At 42.7% G+C, this 17,514-nt stretch overlaps 2 non-coding genes across 2 annotated transcripts; both read right to left on the reverse strand.

Annotated features, from left to right (window-relative positions):
- Nucleotides 1–382: 382 nt before the first annotated feature.
- On the reverse strand, nt 383–502 carry LOC138140865 (5S ribosomal RNA). Its single transcript, XR_011162777.1, has one exon. It is a non-coding gene; the product is annotated as a 5S ribosomal RNA (ribosomal RNA).
- A 10,341-nt stretch (nt 503–10,843) lies between these two features.
- On the reverse strand, nt 10,844–10,963 carry LOC138140866 (5S ribosomal RNA). The gene has a single exon (XR_011162778.1). It is a non-coding gene; the product is annotated as a 5S ribosomal RNA (ribosomal RNA).
- Nucleotides 10,964–17,514: the final 6,551 nt, after the last annotated feature.

Raw genomic sequence — 17,514 nt, forward strand, 5'->3', positions numbered from 1 at the left:
AAGTGGCATGTACGCGTAACCTAATATATATTTTTTTTACATTAAAAGATCGCCGTCTTCCTCGTCGCACTTACGACATTTGCATATGTTATCTTTGTTAAACTCACGGAAGGAATATAATGAACCGGTCACCCGTCCAAGTGCTGACCGCTGCCCGCGTGGCTTACCTTCGGTGATCGAACGACAACCTTTACCGTTTGACGAGTTTTTATTCTGCAATTGTTTACAATTAATCGACAAAAAAATTGTTTTCTTAATTATCTAGTACTTAAAGCTATGAATCTACATTATACGGGTCTGTGCATGTTTCCGAATACCTGCACGAAAAACAAATCGGTTCGGTGGTTGCTATGGATTTCAAAAAAAAACAAAAAGTGTTGGGGGGCAACGGCACGCGGTGTTCCCAAGCGGTCACCCATCCAAGTACTGACCGCGCCCGACGTTGCTTAACTTCGGTGATCGGACGAGAACCGGTGCTTTTCAACGTGGTATGGCCGTTGCCGTGGTGTTTAGGTGTGATCGTTGGTGTAAAATATATTGCTTTTAACATTCCGATGCACGAATATGAACATCAAAACGCGATGCGTTTCGTTTCCGTATGCACTTACCCTCTGACGACCGACGTCGGACCGAACTAACGGGAAATCCCACAACAACCACCACGTCACGCTCTAACGACAAGAGAGACTACTAGACGGACTGGCGATCTCCCGCGTCGCACATTTTTCGACCGCCGGCGGCGGTGGAAAATCCAGAATTTCACCCCACCTACCGCGCTGCTTGCTCCGACGACGACGAGATTCCCACATTTGGATCGACCGAAATATGTAAGTAATATCAGGAAGTTCCGATTTTCGAGAGGAGACCTGTGTTTCTATTTACCTATCTATAATAATTATCGTTATAATCATCATATCATTATTATTATTATTAACATTATTATTTATTACCATTATTATTATTATTATTATTATTTATCGTCCCTCGGATTCGGCGATCTTCGAAAATCCAAGTTGGACCGTTAGACATTCGAACGCGGTGTGCGTGGCTGACGAGTTGTTATTTTTGGCGTTTTTTCTTCGATCTTCACCCCGACTTCGGACGACGCAGGTCGGACACGAAATTACGAAGAGAGAAAGACGGAAGAAAGGAAGAAAACCTGAAGATCCGTCGAAGAAAATATCGGAAAACTCGTAGGTGCGGCATCGGTCGGACGATGAAGACCGTCTCCTTTCGGATGATCCTCTCGACGGACTTTCGGCCGTCCCGAAGGGTCCGGACGGCAACGGGACCCGTCGTCGACTCGTCCCGTTTCAACTTCCGCCGAAAACGATCGACCTGAACGTCGGAGAGGCGGTTCGCGGCATCCTGTTGTCGGAATTGCCTCGGTTCGAACACCAGGTCCTTTCTGTGCTTCGACCGTTTCGGAAGCGTTTGGCGACGCGAAGATGTCGTAAAATCGAGAAGGTGGCGCGGTATTCCGGGAAGAGATGGACCAATATTTCGGCGAACGAAATATGGATTCCCGGAATCGACGCGTCTACCCCGCACCGCCGACGTAAACCGTCGGTCCCGAATCGAAACCGTGACGACCCGGATTTAGGGCTGGTGGTTGGAGGGGCGTGTACCTGATTCGAAACCCACCGACGTTCACGAGACGAACTTCGCTATCTCCAGGGAAACTTCGGAAACCGAGTTCGGCCAGCTTGATCACACGGTGGCGATGGTGATCGAGGAAAGAGGACGATGCCATCCGCGGGCAACGATTCCGAGGCCTGCAATTTCTTCGACGGCGGACGCGGTGCGCGTTCAGTCTTCCGTCCGCAGTGGCGACTATTTTATAAAGACTTAGAAAATTTTTTTGTTCAATTCTCGTTCACGAGGTGCTCGAAGTGTACGTGTGTGAGCAAGTGTTTTTTCAATAATTATTATTAACTTTTAACGTTTTAACGTGAAAGATGGCCGACGTCGAAAATCAAACAGCATCATCGGTCACCACCGGTTCCGCTGCCACCCCTCAATCCCACGCGAAGAAAGAGAAAAAAGCGAAAAATCCCAGGGCGAAACCGTCCCATCCTCCGACATCCGAGATGGTAAACAACGCCATCAAGGGACTCAAGGAACGCGGAGGATCGTCTCTTCAGGCCATCAAGAAGTTCGTCGCCGCAAATTACAAAGTCGACGCCGAAAAGGTCGCCCCTTTCATCAAGAAATATCTGAAAGGCGCCGTGGCGTCGGGATCTCTGGTTCAGACGAAAGGTAAGGGCGCGTCGGGTTCGTTCAAGCTCGCCTCGTCCACCTCCGGTGGTGCCAAAGTCGCCTCCGCCTCCGACAAGAGGAAACCCGCTTCGTCCGCCGCATCCAAGACGAAAAAATCATCCGCCAAACGTACCGCCGTCGCGACGACTTCCGACAAGGCTTCCTCGAAGACAGCCAAAAAACAAGCCTCCCCCAAAGCGAAGAAGACTGCTGCCGAAAAGAAGAGCGCCGTCGCTGCCTCCGCCGCCGCAGCGAAAGCCAAGAAATCGGCCGCCTCCTCGGCAGAAAAGAAAACTAGAGCCGCCCCGAAACCCCGATCGCCTTCCAAAGCGAAGAAATCTAACAAGGCTGGTCCGACTAAAAAACCCAAAGCACCCAAACCCAAGACAGCCAAAGCCATTCCTGTCAAGGTGAAAAAGGCCGCTTCGCCGAAGAGGAAAAAGTGAGAAACGTGGATGGATACTCGACTCATGTTCGTTCGGCTGTGCCTCGTTCCGACGTCATCATCGTACTACCGGCAACGGGGCACGCACAAATGGCCCTTTTCAGGGCCACACGATAATCTACGACGAAAAAAAGAAATAAAACTATCCTTACGGCGAAACCAAATAAAATAGATAGCATCAGCTGGCAGGTAGGTGATGACAGGATGCAATAAAATTTTACGAACGACCGCAACCCAACCCGAATCGAGAGGACCGACCGATTATTGACATTTTTATTTTATTCATTTCCGGTTGAAGGGCGATATATTTTTTTTTTTTTGCCTGTAAGGTTTGAGGTTCTGAAAAGAACCGATTTTTTTGTTATAAAATTCGTGTTTCGTTTTTCTCGGGATGTTGTTGTTCTTCCGAAACACGATGTGGAAAAATTTAAGCGCGTTCACCCCGAATACGTCTGGCAAGTTGGATGTCCTTTGGCATGATGGTTACACGTTTGGCGTGGATGGCGCACAAATTCGTGTCCTCGAACAGACCGACCAAGTAAGCTTCGCTCGCTTCCTGGAGGGCCATCACGGCGGAGCTTTGGAAGCGCAAATCGGTTTTGAAATCCTGAGCGATCTCCCTCACCAAACGTTGAAAGGGAAGCTTGCGGATGAGCAACTCGGTACTTTTCTGGTAACGACGGATCTCACGCAGAGCCACGGTACCAGGTCTGTAACGGTGGGGCTTCTTGACGCCGCCAGTGGCGGGAGCGCTTTTCCTGGCCGCTTTGGTAGCCAGTTGTTTCCTGGGGGCTTTTCCTCCGGTGGACTTGCGTGCGGTCTGCTTGGTCCTGGCCATTTCGAATGAAACGAATGAAAAACAAAACTGACGATCGTTAGACGTGCACGCGTCGAAAGGTAAACGGGTACTAAAAATTCCGCCATATTAAATTGTACTTTTATACGTGAACAAAGTCAACGGCTGACTTCGTCGATTGGTCGATGGTGAACCGTTGAATCTATATAAGGCTCCGTTAGTTGAAATTTTGCGGTAGTTGACTTCCTAGGGACGAGGTGTGCAGGTATTTTGTGTCAGTTGAAATAATCTGAAAAGATGACCGGTCGCGGTAAAGGAGGCAAAGGATTGGGAAAAGGAGGAGCGAAGCGTCATCGCAAAGTCCTGCGTGACAACATCCAGGGCATCACGAAACCCGCTATCAGAAGATTGGCTCGTCGTGGCGGCGTGAAACGTATTTCCGGTTTGATCTACGAAGAAACTCGCGGAGTCCTGAAAGTGTTCTTGGAAAATGTCATCCGAGATGCCGTCACCTACACGGAACACGCCAAACGTAAAACCGTGACAGCGATGGACGTCGTCTACGCTTTGAAACGTCAAGGACGCACCCTCTACGGTTTCGGAGGTTAATTTCCTGGCGCTCTTCACCGTTCGAGAAAACCAGAATAAAATACGAAATACAAAATCGGTTCTTTTCAGAACCACAAAATAAAAATAAGAGGAAAAAAAAGAAACATGATGTTCTTTCGAGAAACAACGGACTACCTGATAAATGTACCAAGATCGTAAACACCCCTTGCTTTCCTTTTGGCATTGCAGTCGTAAATCTTTCTTCATACAGCCAAATTGACGACCGCAATGATAATAATACAAAAAGAAAAGATGCATCGGTCATTTTACGAAAAAAAAAAGCTATAGTGGCCCTGAGAAGGGCCGATATTTTGAGTTTTCGCCACGGAGATGGATCGATCGTTCGTTTAAGGTTTCTTCTCGGTTTTTTTGGGTAAAAGTACGGCCTGAATGTTGGGTAAGACACCGCCTTGGGCGATCGTAACTCCGGACAGGAGTTTGTTCAATTCCTCGTCGTTTCTGATGGCCAGCTGCAGATGACGCGGTATAATACGTGTCTTCTTGTTGTCACGGGCAGCGTTTCCTGCCAATTCTAGAACTTCGGCGGCTAAGTACTCCATGACGGCGGCCAAATAGACGGGAGCTCCTGCACCGACGCGTTCCGCGTAATTTCCTTTTCTGAGAAGACGATGTATCCTACCCACCGGAAACTGGAGACCGGCACGGCTCGAACGGGATTTCGCTTTTCCCTTCACTTTACCTCCTTTACCGCGACCTGACATTTTAAGTTCGTTCGTTAGACACCACGAGAAGTAATAAAACTGACGGACGGGACTCGTCGATTGTAAAAGCTGGTAGCTGTGCTTCGAATTTATAGCCTCCGTGATAGGAGAATAGGACGTGACGATTGGTGGGAGCCCGTTTTCAGGTGGGGTTCTGGTGAACACACTACCTATCAGAAAGGTGGTGGTGCAAAGTTAACGCACGCACACGAGTCAGAGCAGTTCGCGAGTTTGTTGAATCGAATTGAATTGAAAAATGCCGCCGAAGACAAGTGGTAAGGCAGCCAAGAAGGCCGGGAAAGCTCAGAAGAACATTTCCAAGAGCGACAAAAAAAAGAAGCGCAGGAGGAAGGAGAGCTATGCCATCTACATCTACAAGGTGTTGAAACAAGTCCATCCCGACACCGGTATCTCTAGTAAGGCTATGAGCATAATGAACAGTTTCGTGAACGACATCTTCGAACGTATCGCCGCTGAAGCTTCCCGTCTGGCACACTACAACAAACGTTCGACGATCACCAGCAGAGAAATTCAAACTGCCGTGCGTCTGTTGTTGCCCGGTGAGTTGGCCAAGCACGCCGTCTCCGAAGGTACCAAAGCCGTCACCAAGTACACCAGTTCGAAATAGATGTTTTTCGTTTTCGACACATTTATAAACGGTTCTTTTCAGAACCACAAAAACTCTCGAACAAAAAAGAAAAAGACGTGAAACAGCGATTTTTAATTAACTTTTATTATGTCATTATGACAGCGAAAAAATATGAAAAATGTTACATACAGTTTAAGAAAGCGAGAAATGCAAAATTTTTCTATAAAAAATAAACATGCTATTTAAGCTATGTAAATATATTGGATGAACAGTAGGCCCTTTAGGTTTCATGCATTATCGGTATTTTGCACCCATGCCTATCCAACTTGTAGTTATGTGGTTATTGTATTCGAAATAATTTAGTTGATTGAGGTTATGTTATGAATAAATTTCTATTTTGCCAGAATACAACTCTTCGGAAGAAGAAATCAAATAAACAATCGTACATCTGCTGAACAACCTAGTTGATGGTTGATGGATTTGCATTACCCAGCATATAGCCTAAATGTTCATCTTTAGTGAAATTAAAATTACTTAGCTTTTTTAAGAAAGAAAAAATTAGAACGAATTCTCATCGAAAAAACCGCGATTCCTACAAATGATACAGATGGTTTTGTAGTCGCGTATGTTATTGAATACAATGAGCCGACATTTTTCAGACTCTTTGTTTCATCGAAAACGTTGTTGACATTAGCAAGGAACGTTAAGGATTCCCTGAAACAGACAATTTCACTGTTTTGGAATAGCAGTATGTGCAAATGAGAGGACAGAAGACTTTGAAAAAAGGAGTGAACAAAACTGTACTTTAGTACAGAATGTTATGTTTATTTTAATTTCAATTGTTCCTGTTTTAATGAGATTTTTTATGTTCCTAAATCATTTTCTATTTTATTATCTCTACCTAGCATAAAAATTAAAATACTTTGCAACATTACGTTATTATACATTGCATATCTGACATAAAATACTTGCAAAAATTACTTAGCTAATTAATATTACGCATGACAACTCACATTATTTACTTTGCAAAACATTATAGAATACATAACAGATAATTGTGACCCTGTGTATTGTTCATTGGAATTAAAATAAAAAAAACGTGATTTCGTCAATCGCCGTTATTTGCGACTTCAGGCAACTGTCGCTAAGAGCTATTTTTGTTTCTCCGTTCAATTTCCCGATAAAATCGTCGACTTAGTTATTAACTTTATAATCTTTTTAATCATTCTTCAGTTAGGTGGTATCAATAATACCACAATAGCCATGTTGCCGGAGTTTTTTGATAAAAGACTTGCTAGTTGGAATACAGAAAATATTTACCAAACACCTATTCACGATAATAAACCGGGGCACTATTGTGGGTTTTCGGTTGGTTTTATATTATATTAGGTACTCACCCTTCGTAACGTGTCTCCACGAAAAAACGTCACTTTCACACTAACCACCTTTCGTTTTAACTCTCGCGACGATAACTGAAATGTTGACGCGCGCCGGACAGATTCACGGACATACAACCACCCACCCACCCCGCGCCCCGGTTTCCGTCTGGACTGGTTCTGTCGTCCGAGTGAGTGCCAAAAATTAGCGTTCGTCTATTAAATGATTGTCGGATGATGATTATTGACGGACACTTTTATCGCACCCGATCACACTTTAGTTACTACCTACGTTTAGTATCGACGACGCATCGTTTCGATTATTGAAATTCGAATTGAATTTTTTTTTTTTCTAGTTTTCGACGTAGATTCGCGTGACACAAATATTATGAGCCTTTTTGGATCGATTTCGTGTGCATCACGCCATTTCTACGGGCGAACGTGAATGTGTGATGTTGACGTGATGGAAGCAACGTTTAGGCAATCCGCATTACGTATTACTATCAATTATATTTTAAACGAATGAAAACTTCAATTCAGAAGTGTGATAATCCCGATCCATTCAAGTTTTGTTAATTTTAGATTAAAAATGCGTGAGTATTGTACTATTGCTAACGATAAAACGATAAAAAGAACAAGAGCAACGGGCCATTAAGTTAATTTAAAAATAACTCGTACCGGATAAGTCGAATACGTATCCAGGGAAAATTTATTAATTTTAAAATTAACAATAAACGAAAAAAAAAGAACAAGATTTCCGTCAGCTGTGTCATAAACGGAGACCGGCGGAAACAGGTTCTCGCCTCCCACCACTTTTGTGTAGCGGCCGCCAAATCAATTTTGTTTTTATATAATTGATTCAAAAAATTGAAATTCACGCATAGTTATCTGTGCCTGAAGTGGGTCATTTTCATTGCATTGTTAGTAAGATCGAAACCATAGAAACCATACAAAACGCATACGACTATTTCTGTTTTTCATTTCACGCACTGTTTTTTATTAGTTACCTAGCAACATGGTCACTGCATTGAAACTTCAGAGTTCCTTCAAAAATTTGAATTTTTAATTTCAATTTTTTGAATCAATGATAGAAAAAATATTGTTTATATTTAATATAAAAATAACTATTGTGGAAAACAGCAAAAAATAAAATAATACCACTAATTGGCGGCTGGTCAGGATAGACCTAACGTTCGAAATTTAGAAAAATATTTTTTTTATTTTAATACTGTTACTTTTCTAATGAAGTGCGAAATAAGTTGTGCCCCATAGCTATCTTTTTTATTTTTCACTACGACAATTACAAAGTGTTGATATTCACAACTTTTCGTGAGCACTTCGATAGAAATGAACAAGAACGCAGGAAAATTCCACACCGAATATTAATATTCTGTCTTGGCCCATGTTTATTTTTATCTACCGCAAAACAAAATGTTCGGATTTGTCAGGGGTATTCTGATTTAAAAAAAGAAGAACATTTGACGAATATTTTAAGTCTCAAACGTTTGGAAAATAATGCAACAACAATTCATAGACTACAAAAAAGCCTATGATTCAGTACCACATTCATGGTTAATTAAAATTCTTAAAATTTATAAAATTAATATTAAATTAAATCACCTTCTTTATATGGATGACATAAAACTTAACAATAACTGAAAATCAATCAATATGTCGTGGTCATTACGAAAATTTAGAATATATAACTAAAGAAGGAGAAATCATTAAAAATTTAAATAAAGGAGAATTTTATAAATATTTAGGTATTAATCAATCAAATCATATTCAACATTCAATTATAAAATTAAATCTATTCTTTTGGTGTTATAAAATGGTCCAAAACTAATTTAAAGAATATAAATATTCAAACTAGAGTTCTCTTTACAAAATTTTGTAAACATCACCCCAAATCTGCTGTTGAAAGATTTAATTTACCACGCGAAAATGGTGGTAGGGGTTTTTCAAATCTAGAAATTCTACAACACAATCAAATTGCTTCACTAAAAAATTATTTTCTCAATAGAGCTCGTGATATGACACTATAGCAAATATAAAACAAAAGTCTTTACATGGGAGATATTTTAAAGAGCTGAGGGTTTTATATTTGCAATACAAGATCTTGCACCGTTTTGGCTCACAGCGAATATAAAAAACGTCATGATATATTCGCAAAAATTATACACATGAATTTAGCAGTTAAATTCAATTTATTAAAGGATACACAACCACATTACATTTATAAACCAGAAAGTTGTTTAGAAAATGACAATTACAAATTATATTTTGATCGCACAGTTTTAACTGACATTCACATTCAGCATAACAGACCAGACATTATTATTTTAAATAAACAACAAAAGCAAGCATATCTTTTAGATATAGCTGTTCCAAATTCACACAATATAACACAGACATATAATACAAAAATTAATAAATATATTATTATAATTTCAGCAACAGGAATAGTACCGCAATCTCTTTTTAAAAATTTAAAAATTTTGGACTTAGAGAACACATAAAACACAAAAAAGTCAAAATGTGGAGGCGAGACGCCGGTAATTATGTTGATAAGCACTGCACTACTGCCGCCGGGTGGAGGTGGGATACGAAAAGAAGATGGGAAAAACCGAATTTTATTATCGTATTTAATTGACGTCACAGTTACTTTGGCGAAACAGGAGCTCGCTTTTCGAAGGCATGATGAAAAAGACAGACGAATCAATTTGATATATAAAACCTAACAGGAACGGCTGGTCCATGAGGTCATTTGGGTAATGACCCCCTAAAAAATAAAGGTTTTACCCAACACCAGCCGCGACTGCAATGTACACAAGATTTTTTCTACAATCGCAACTATGACTGCTACATATTATGTTATTTCAACCAAATCAGAAGTACAATAATTTTGAAAAGTAAGTGCAATGTATACTTCTAAATCTATCTAAATTTATTAATATGTAATTTTTTTCAAAACTATCGATCTTTCTTTGAAACATTTTCAATTCACAATTCACTGTTGGAAGCGCTGTACTTTTTAGTATAAATACGTATACGAAAAATTAAAATAATAGTTGAATTAACACATCGTTAAATGTTACGAGGAACATAGTTTTTTGGATTACACAGCAAAATCTTGGAATTTCAGTCCGATATTACTCCATTGAGTCTTTGGACTCACAAATAAATACCTCGAAAAGCCGACAAACATCTGTCTAGAACTTTTCTAGTAACCAGAGGGTATCGTAAACGACCCGTGTTTAGACCTCTTTCGTGAAAGTGACCGACCGCCGGCGCCACTCGATTTCGTCATAAATCTCAGCCGTACCCCCCACGATAATTGACAAGTCTGTCATACAGCCCTACCATTTAAAACCTTTATTCTCTTCGTTTTAAAAATAGTTTCGCATGGTTTTTCTCTCTTCTCGTTTTACAATGGTCCAGTGACTAATAAATGAGTGTTGTGTTATGAGTTTGTTCGAGCTCAAAAAAACGTGGTTCGAAATTGTTTAACGTTTAACGAATGGTAAGTTATTCTAGTTTTTATGTTGGTCTTAACGTGTTAGGGGCCAAGAATACAACATTGTCTGTCCATTATAACATAGAACTGATATGTTGAATTCAGATCTCTAATTATTTAAAAACCAAAAAAATAAAGCAGCAGTCAAAGTGGCATGTACGCGTAACCTAATATATATTTTTTTTACATTAAAAGATCGCCGTCTTCCTCGTCGCACTTACGACATTTGCATATGTTATCTTTGTTAAACTCACGGAAGGAATATAATGAACCGGTCACCCGTCCAAGTGCTGACCGCTGCCCGCGTGGCTTACCTTCGGTGATCGAACGACAACCTTTACCGTTTGACGAGTTTTTATTCTGCAATTGTTTACAATTAATCGACAAAAAAAATTGTTTTCTTAATTATCTAGTACTTAAAGCTATGAATCTACATGATACGGGTCTGTGCATGTTTCCGAATACCTGCACGAAAAACAAATCGGTTCGGTGGTTGCTATGGATTTCAAAAAAAAACAAAAAGTGTTGGGGGGCAACGGCACGCGGTGTTCCCAAGCGGTCACCCATCCAAGTACTGACCGCGCCCGACGTTGCTTAACTTCGGTGATCGGACGAGAACCGGTGCTTTTCAACGTGGTATGGCCGTTGCCGTGGTGTTTAGGTGTGATCGTTGGTGTAAAATATATTGCTTTTAACATTCCGATGCACGAATATGAACATCAAAACGCGATGCGTTTCGTTTCCGTATGCACTTACCCTCTGACGACCGACGTCGGACCGAACTAACGGGAAATCCCACAACAACCACCACGTCACGCTCTAACGACAAGAGAGACTACTAGACGGACTGGCGATCTCCCGCGTCGCACATTTTTCGACCGCCGGCGGCGGTGGAAAATCCAGAATTTCACCCCACCCACCGCGCTGCTTGCTCCGACGACGACGAGATTCCCACATTTGGATCGACCGAAATATGTAAGTAATATCAGGAAGTTCCGATTTTCGAGAGGAGACCTGTGTTTCTATTTACCTATCTATAATAATTATCGTTATAATCATCATATCATTATTATTATTATTAACATTATTATTTATTACCATTATTATTATTATTATTATTATTTATCGTCCCTCGGATTCGGCGATCTTCGAAAATCCAAGTTGGACCGTTAGACATTCGAACGCGGTGTGCGTGGCTGACGAGTTGTTATTTTTGGCGTTTTTTCTTCGATCTTCACCCCGACTTCGGACGACGCAGGTCGGACACGAAATTACGAAGAGAGAAAGACGGAAGAAAGGAAGAAAACCTGAAGATCCGTCGAAGAAAATATCGGAAAACTCGTAGGTGCGGCATCGGTCGGACGATGAAGACCGTCTCCTTTCGGATGATCCTCTCGACGGACTTTCGGCCGTCCCGAAGGGTCCGGACGGCAACGGGACCCGTCGTCGACTCGTCCCGTTTCAACTTCCGCCGAAAACGATCGACCTGAACGTCGGAGAGGCGGTTCGCGGCATCCTGTTGTCGGAATTGCCTCGGTTCGAACACCAGGTCCTTTCTGTGCTTCGACCGTTTCGGAAGCGTTTGGCGACGCGAAGATGTCGTAAAATCGAGAAGGTGGCGCGGTATTCCGGGAAGAGATGGACCAATATTTCGGCGAACGAAATATGGATTCCCGGAATCGACGCGTCTACCCCGCACCGCCGACGTAAACCGTCGGTCCCGAATCGAAACCGTGACGACCCGGATTTAGGGCTGGTGGTTGGAGGGGCGTGTACCTGATTCGAAACCCACCGACGTTCCGAGACGAACTTCGCTATCTCCAGGGAAACTTCGGAAACCGAGTTCGGCCAGCTTGATCACACGGTGGCGATGGTGATCGAGGAAAGAGGACGATGCCATCACGCGGGCAACGATTCCGAGGCCTGCAATTTCTTCGACGGCGGACGCGGTGCGCGTTCAGTCTTCCGTCCGCAGTGGCGACTATTTTATAAAGACTTAGAAAATTTTTTTGTTCAATTCTCGTTCACGAGGTGCTCGAAGTGTACGTGTGTGAGCAAGTGTTTTTTCAATAATTATTATTAACTTTTAACGTTTTAACGTGAAAGATGGCCGACGTCGAAAATCAAACAGCATCATCGGTCACCACCGGTTCCGCTGCCACCCCTCAATCCCGCGCGAAGAAAGAGAAAAAAGCGAAAAATCCCAGGGCGAAACCGTCCCATCCTCCGACATCCGAGATGGTAAACAACGCCATCAAGGGACTCAAGGAACGCGGAGGATCGTCTCTTCAGGCCATCAAGAAGTTCGTCGCCGCAAATTACAAAGTCGACGCCGAAAAGGTCGCCCCTTTCATCAAGAAATATCTGAAAGGCGCCGTGGCGTCGGGATCTCTGGTTCAGACGAAAGGTAAGGGCGCGTCGGGTTCGTTCAAGCTCGCCTCGTCCACCTCCGGTGGTGCCAAAGTCGCCTCCGCCTCCGACAAGAGGAAACCCGCTTCGTCCGCCGCATCCAAGACGAAAAAATCATCCGCCAAACGTACCGCCGTCGCGACGACTTCCGACAAGGCTTCCTCGAAGACAGCCAAAAAACAAGCCTCCCCCAAAGCGAAGAAGACTGCTGCCGAAAAGAAGAGCGCCGTCGCTGCCTCCGCCGCCGCAGCGAAAGCCAAGAAATCGGCCGCCTCCTCGGCAGAAAAGAAAACTAGAGCCGCCCCGAAACCCCGATCGCCTTCCAAAGCGAAGAAATCTAACAAGGCTGGTCCGACTAAAAAACCCAAAGCACCCAAACCCAAGACAGCCAAAGCCATTCCTGTCAAGGTGAAAAAGGCCGCTTCGCCGAAGAGGAAAAAGTGAGAAACGTGGATGGATACTCGACTCATGTTCGTTCGGCTGTGCCTCGTTCCGACGTCATCATCGTACTACCGGCAACGGGGCACGCACAAATGGCCCTTTTCAGGGCCACACGATAATCTACGACGAAAAAAAGAAATAAAACTATCCTTACGGCGAAACCAAATAAAATAGATAGCATCAGCTGGCAGGTAGGTGATGACAGGATGCAATAAAATTTTACGAACGACCGCAACCCAACCCGAATCGAGAGGACCGACCGATTATTGACATTTTTATTTTATTCATTTCCGGTTGAAGGGCGATATATTTTTTTTTTTTGCCTGTAAAGTTTGAGGTTCTGAAAAGAACCGATTTTTTTGTTATAAAATTCGTGTTTCGTGTTGTTCTTCCGAAACACGATGTGGAAAAATTTAAGCGCGTTCACCCCGAATACGTCTGGCAAGTTGGATGTCCTTTGGCATGATGGTTACACGTTTGGCGTGGATGGCGCACAAATTCGTGTCCTCGAACAGACCGACCAAGTAAGCTTCGCTCGCTTCCTGGAGGGCCATCACGGCGGAGCTTTGGAAGCGCAAATCGGTTTTGAAATCCTGAGCGATCTCCCTCACCAAACGTTGAAAGGGAAGCTTGCGGATGAGCAACTCGGTACTTTTCTGGTAACGACGGATCTCACGCAGAGCCACGGTACCAGGTCTGTAACGGTGGGGCTTCTTGACGCCGCCAGTGGCGGGAGCGCTTTTCCTGGCCGCTTTGGTAGCCAGTTGTTTCCTGGGGGCTTTTCCTCCGGTGGACTTGCGTGCGGTCTGCTTGGTCCTGGCCATTTCGAATGAAACGAATGAAAAACAAAACTGACAATTATTAAAATCGACTCTGACGATCGTTAGACGTGCACGCGTCGAAAGGTAAACGGGTACTAAAAATTCCGCCATATTAAATTGTACTTTTATACGTGAACAAAGTCAACGGCTGACTTCGTCGATTGGTCGATGGTGAACCGTTGAATCTATATAAGGCTCCGTTAGTTGAAATTTTGCGGTAGTTGACTTCCTAGGGACGAGGTGTGCAGGTATTTTGTGTCAGTTGAAATAATCTGAAAAGATGACCGGTCGCGGTAAAGGAGGCAAAGGATTGGGAAAAGGAGGAGCGAAGCGTCATCGCAAAGTCCTGCGTGACAACATCCAGGGCATCAAGAAACCCGCTATCAGAAGATTGGCTCGTCGTGGCGGCGTGAAACGTATTTCCGGTTTGATCTACGAAGAAACTCGCGGAGTCCTGAAAGTGTTCTTGGAAAATGTCATCCGAGATGCCGTCACCTACACGGAACACGCCAAACGTAAAACCGTGACAGCGATGGACGTCGTCTACGCTTTGAAACGTCAAGGACGCACCCTCTACGGTTTCGGAGGTTAATTTCCTGGCGCTCTTCACCGTTCGAGAAAACCAGAATAAAATACGAAATACAAAATCGGTTCTTTTCAGAACCACAAAATAAAAATAAGAGGAAAAAAAAGAAACATGATGTTCTTTCGAGAAACAACGGACAATTATTACTAACTGACTACCTGATAAATGTACCAAGATCGTAAACACCCCTTGCTTTCCTTTTGGCATTGCAGTCGTAAATGATAATAATACAAAAAGAAAAGATGCATCGGTCATTTTACGAAAAAAAAAAGCTATAGTGGCCCTGAGAAGGGCCGATATTTTGAGTTTTCGCCACGGAGATGGATCGATCGTTCGTTTAAGGTTTCTTCTCGGTTTTTTTGGGTAAAAGTACGGCCTGAATGTTGGGTAAGACACCGCCTTGGGCGATCGTAACTCCGGACAGGAGTTTGTTCAATTCCTCGTCGTTTCTGATGGCCAGCTGCAGATGACGCGGTATAATACGTGTCTTCTTGTTGTCACGGGCAGCGTTTCCTGCCAATTCTAGAACTTCGGCGGCTAAGTACTCCATGACGGCGGCCAAATAGACGGGAGCTCCTGCACCGACGCGTTCCGCGTAATTTCCTTTTCTGAGAAGACGATGTATCCTACCCACCGGAAACTGGAGACCGGCACGGCTCGAACGGGATTTCGCTTTTCCCTTCACTTTACCTCCTTTACCGCGACCTGACATTTTAAGTTCGTTCGTTAGACACCACGAGAAGTAATAAAACTGACGGACGGGACTCGTCGATTGTAAAAGCTGGTAGCTGTGCTTCGAATTTATAGCCTCCGTGATAGGAGAATAGGACGTGACGATTGGTGGGAGCCCGTTTTCAGGTGGGGTTCTGGTGAACACACTACCTATCAGAAAGGTGGTGGTGCAAAGTTAACGCACGCACACGAGTCAGAGCAGTTCGCGAGTTTGTTGAATCGAATTGAATTGAAAAATGCCGCCGAAGACAAGTGGTAAGGCAGCCAAGAAGGCCGGGAAAGCTCAGAAGAACATTTCCAAGAGCGACAAAAAAAAGAAGCGCAGGAGGAAGGAGAGCTATGCCATCTACATCTACAAGGTGTTGAAACAAGTCCATCCCGACACCGGTATCTCTAGTAAGGCTATGAGCATAATGAACAGTTTCGTGAACGACATCTTCGAACGTATCGCCGCTGAAGCTTCCCGTCTGGCACACTACAACAAACGTTCGACGATCACCAGCAGAGAAATTCAAACTGCCGTGCGTCTGTTGTTGCCCGGTGAGTTGGCCAAGCACGCCGTCTCCGAAGGTACCAAAGCCGTCACCAAGTACACCAGTTCGAAATAGATGTTTTTCGTTTTCGACACATTTATAAACGGTTCTTTTCAGAACCACAAAAACTCTCGAACAAAAAAGAAAAAGACGTGAAACAGCGATTTTTAATTAACTTTTATTATGTCATTATTATTATTATTAGGTTTCATGCATTATCGGTATTTTGCACCCATGCCTATCCAACTTGTAGTTATGTGGTTATTGTATTCGAAATAATTTAGTTGATTGAGGTTATGTTATGAATAAATTTCTATTTTGCAGAATACAACTCTTCGGAAGAAGAAATCAAATAAACAATCGTACATCTGCTGAACAACCTAGTTGATGGTTGATGGATTTGCATTACCCAGCATATAGCCTAAATGTTCATCTTTAGTGAAATTAAAATTACTTAGCTTTTTTAAGAAAGAAAAAATTAGAACGAATTCTCATCGAAAAAACCGCGATTCCTACAAATGATACAGATGGTTTTGTAGTCGCGTATGTTATTGAATACAATGAGCCGACATTTTTCCGACTCTTTGTTTCATCGAAAACGTTGTTGACATTAGCAAGGAACGTTAAGGATTCCCTGAAACAGACAATTTCACTGTTTTGGAATAGCAGTATGTGCAAATGAGAGGACAGAAGACTTTGAAAAAAGGAGTGAACAAAACTGTACTTTAGTACAGAATGTTATGTTTATTTTAATTTCAATTGTTCCTGTTTTAATGAGATTTTTTATGTTCCTAAATCATTTTCTATTTTTTTTTTCATTAGAGAAGAGTTATTGTCGAGTTATTATCTCTACCTAGCATAAAAATTAAAATACTTTGCAACATTACGTTATTATACATTGCATATCTGACATAAAATACTTGCAAAAATTACTTAGCTAATTAATATTACGCATGACAACTCACATTATTTACTTTGCAAAACATTATAGAATACATAACAGATAATTGTGACCCTGTGTATTGTTCATTGGAATTAAAATAAAAAAAACGTGATTTCGTCAATCGCCGTTATTTGCGACTTCAGGCAACTGTCGCTAAGAGCTATTTTTGTTTCTCCGTTCAATTTCCCGATAAAATCGTCGACTTAGTTATTAACTAAGTTCTTCAGTTAGGTGGTATCAACAATACCACAATAGCCATGTTGCCGGAGTTTTTTGATAAAAGACTTGCTAGTTGGAATACAGAAAATATTTACCAAACACCTATTCACGATAATAAACCGGGGCACTATTGTGGGTTTTCGGTTGGTTTTATATTATATTAGGTACTCACCCTTCGTAACGTGTCTCCACGAAAAAACGTCACTTTCACACTAACCACCTTTCGTTTTAACTCTCGCGACGATAACTGAAATGTTGACGCGCGCCGGACAGATTCACGGACATACAACCACCCACCCACCCCGCGCCCCGGTTTCCGTCTGGACTGGTTCTGTCGTCCGAGTGAGTGCCAAAAATTAGCGTTCGTCTATTAAATGATTGTCGGATGATGATTATTGACGGACACTTTTATCGCACCCGATCACACTTTAGTTACTACCTACGTTTAGTATCGACGACGCATCGTTTCGATTATTGAAATTCGAATTGAATTTTTTTTTTTTCTAGTTTTCGACGT

Source organism: Tenebrio molitor, unplaced genomic scaffold, assembly GCF_963966145.1.
Source record: "Tenebrio molitor unplaced genomic scaffold, icTenMoli1.1 SCAFFOLD_467, whole genome shotgun sequence".
NCBI lineage: Eukaryota > Metazoa > Arthropoda > Insecta > Coleoptera > Tenebrionidae > Tenebrio > Tenebrio molitor.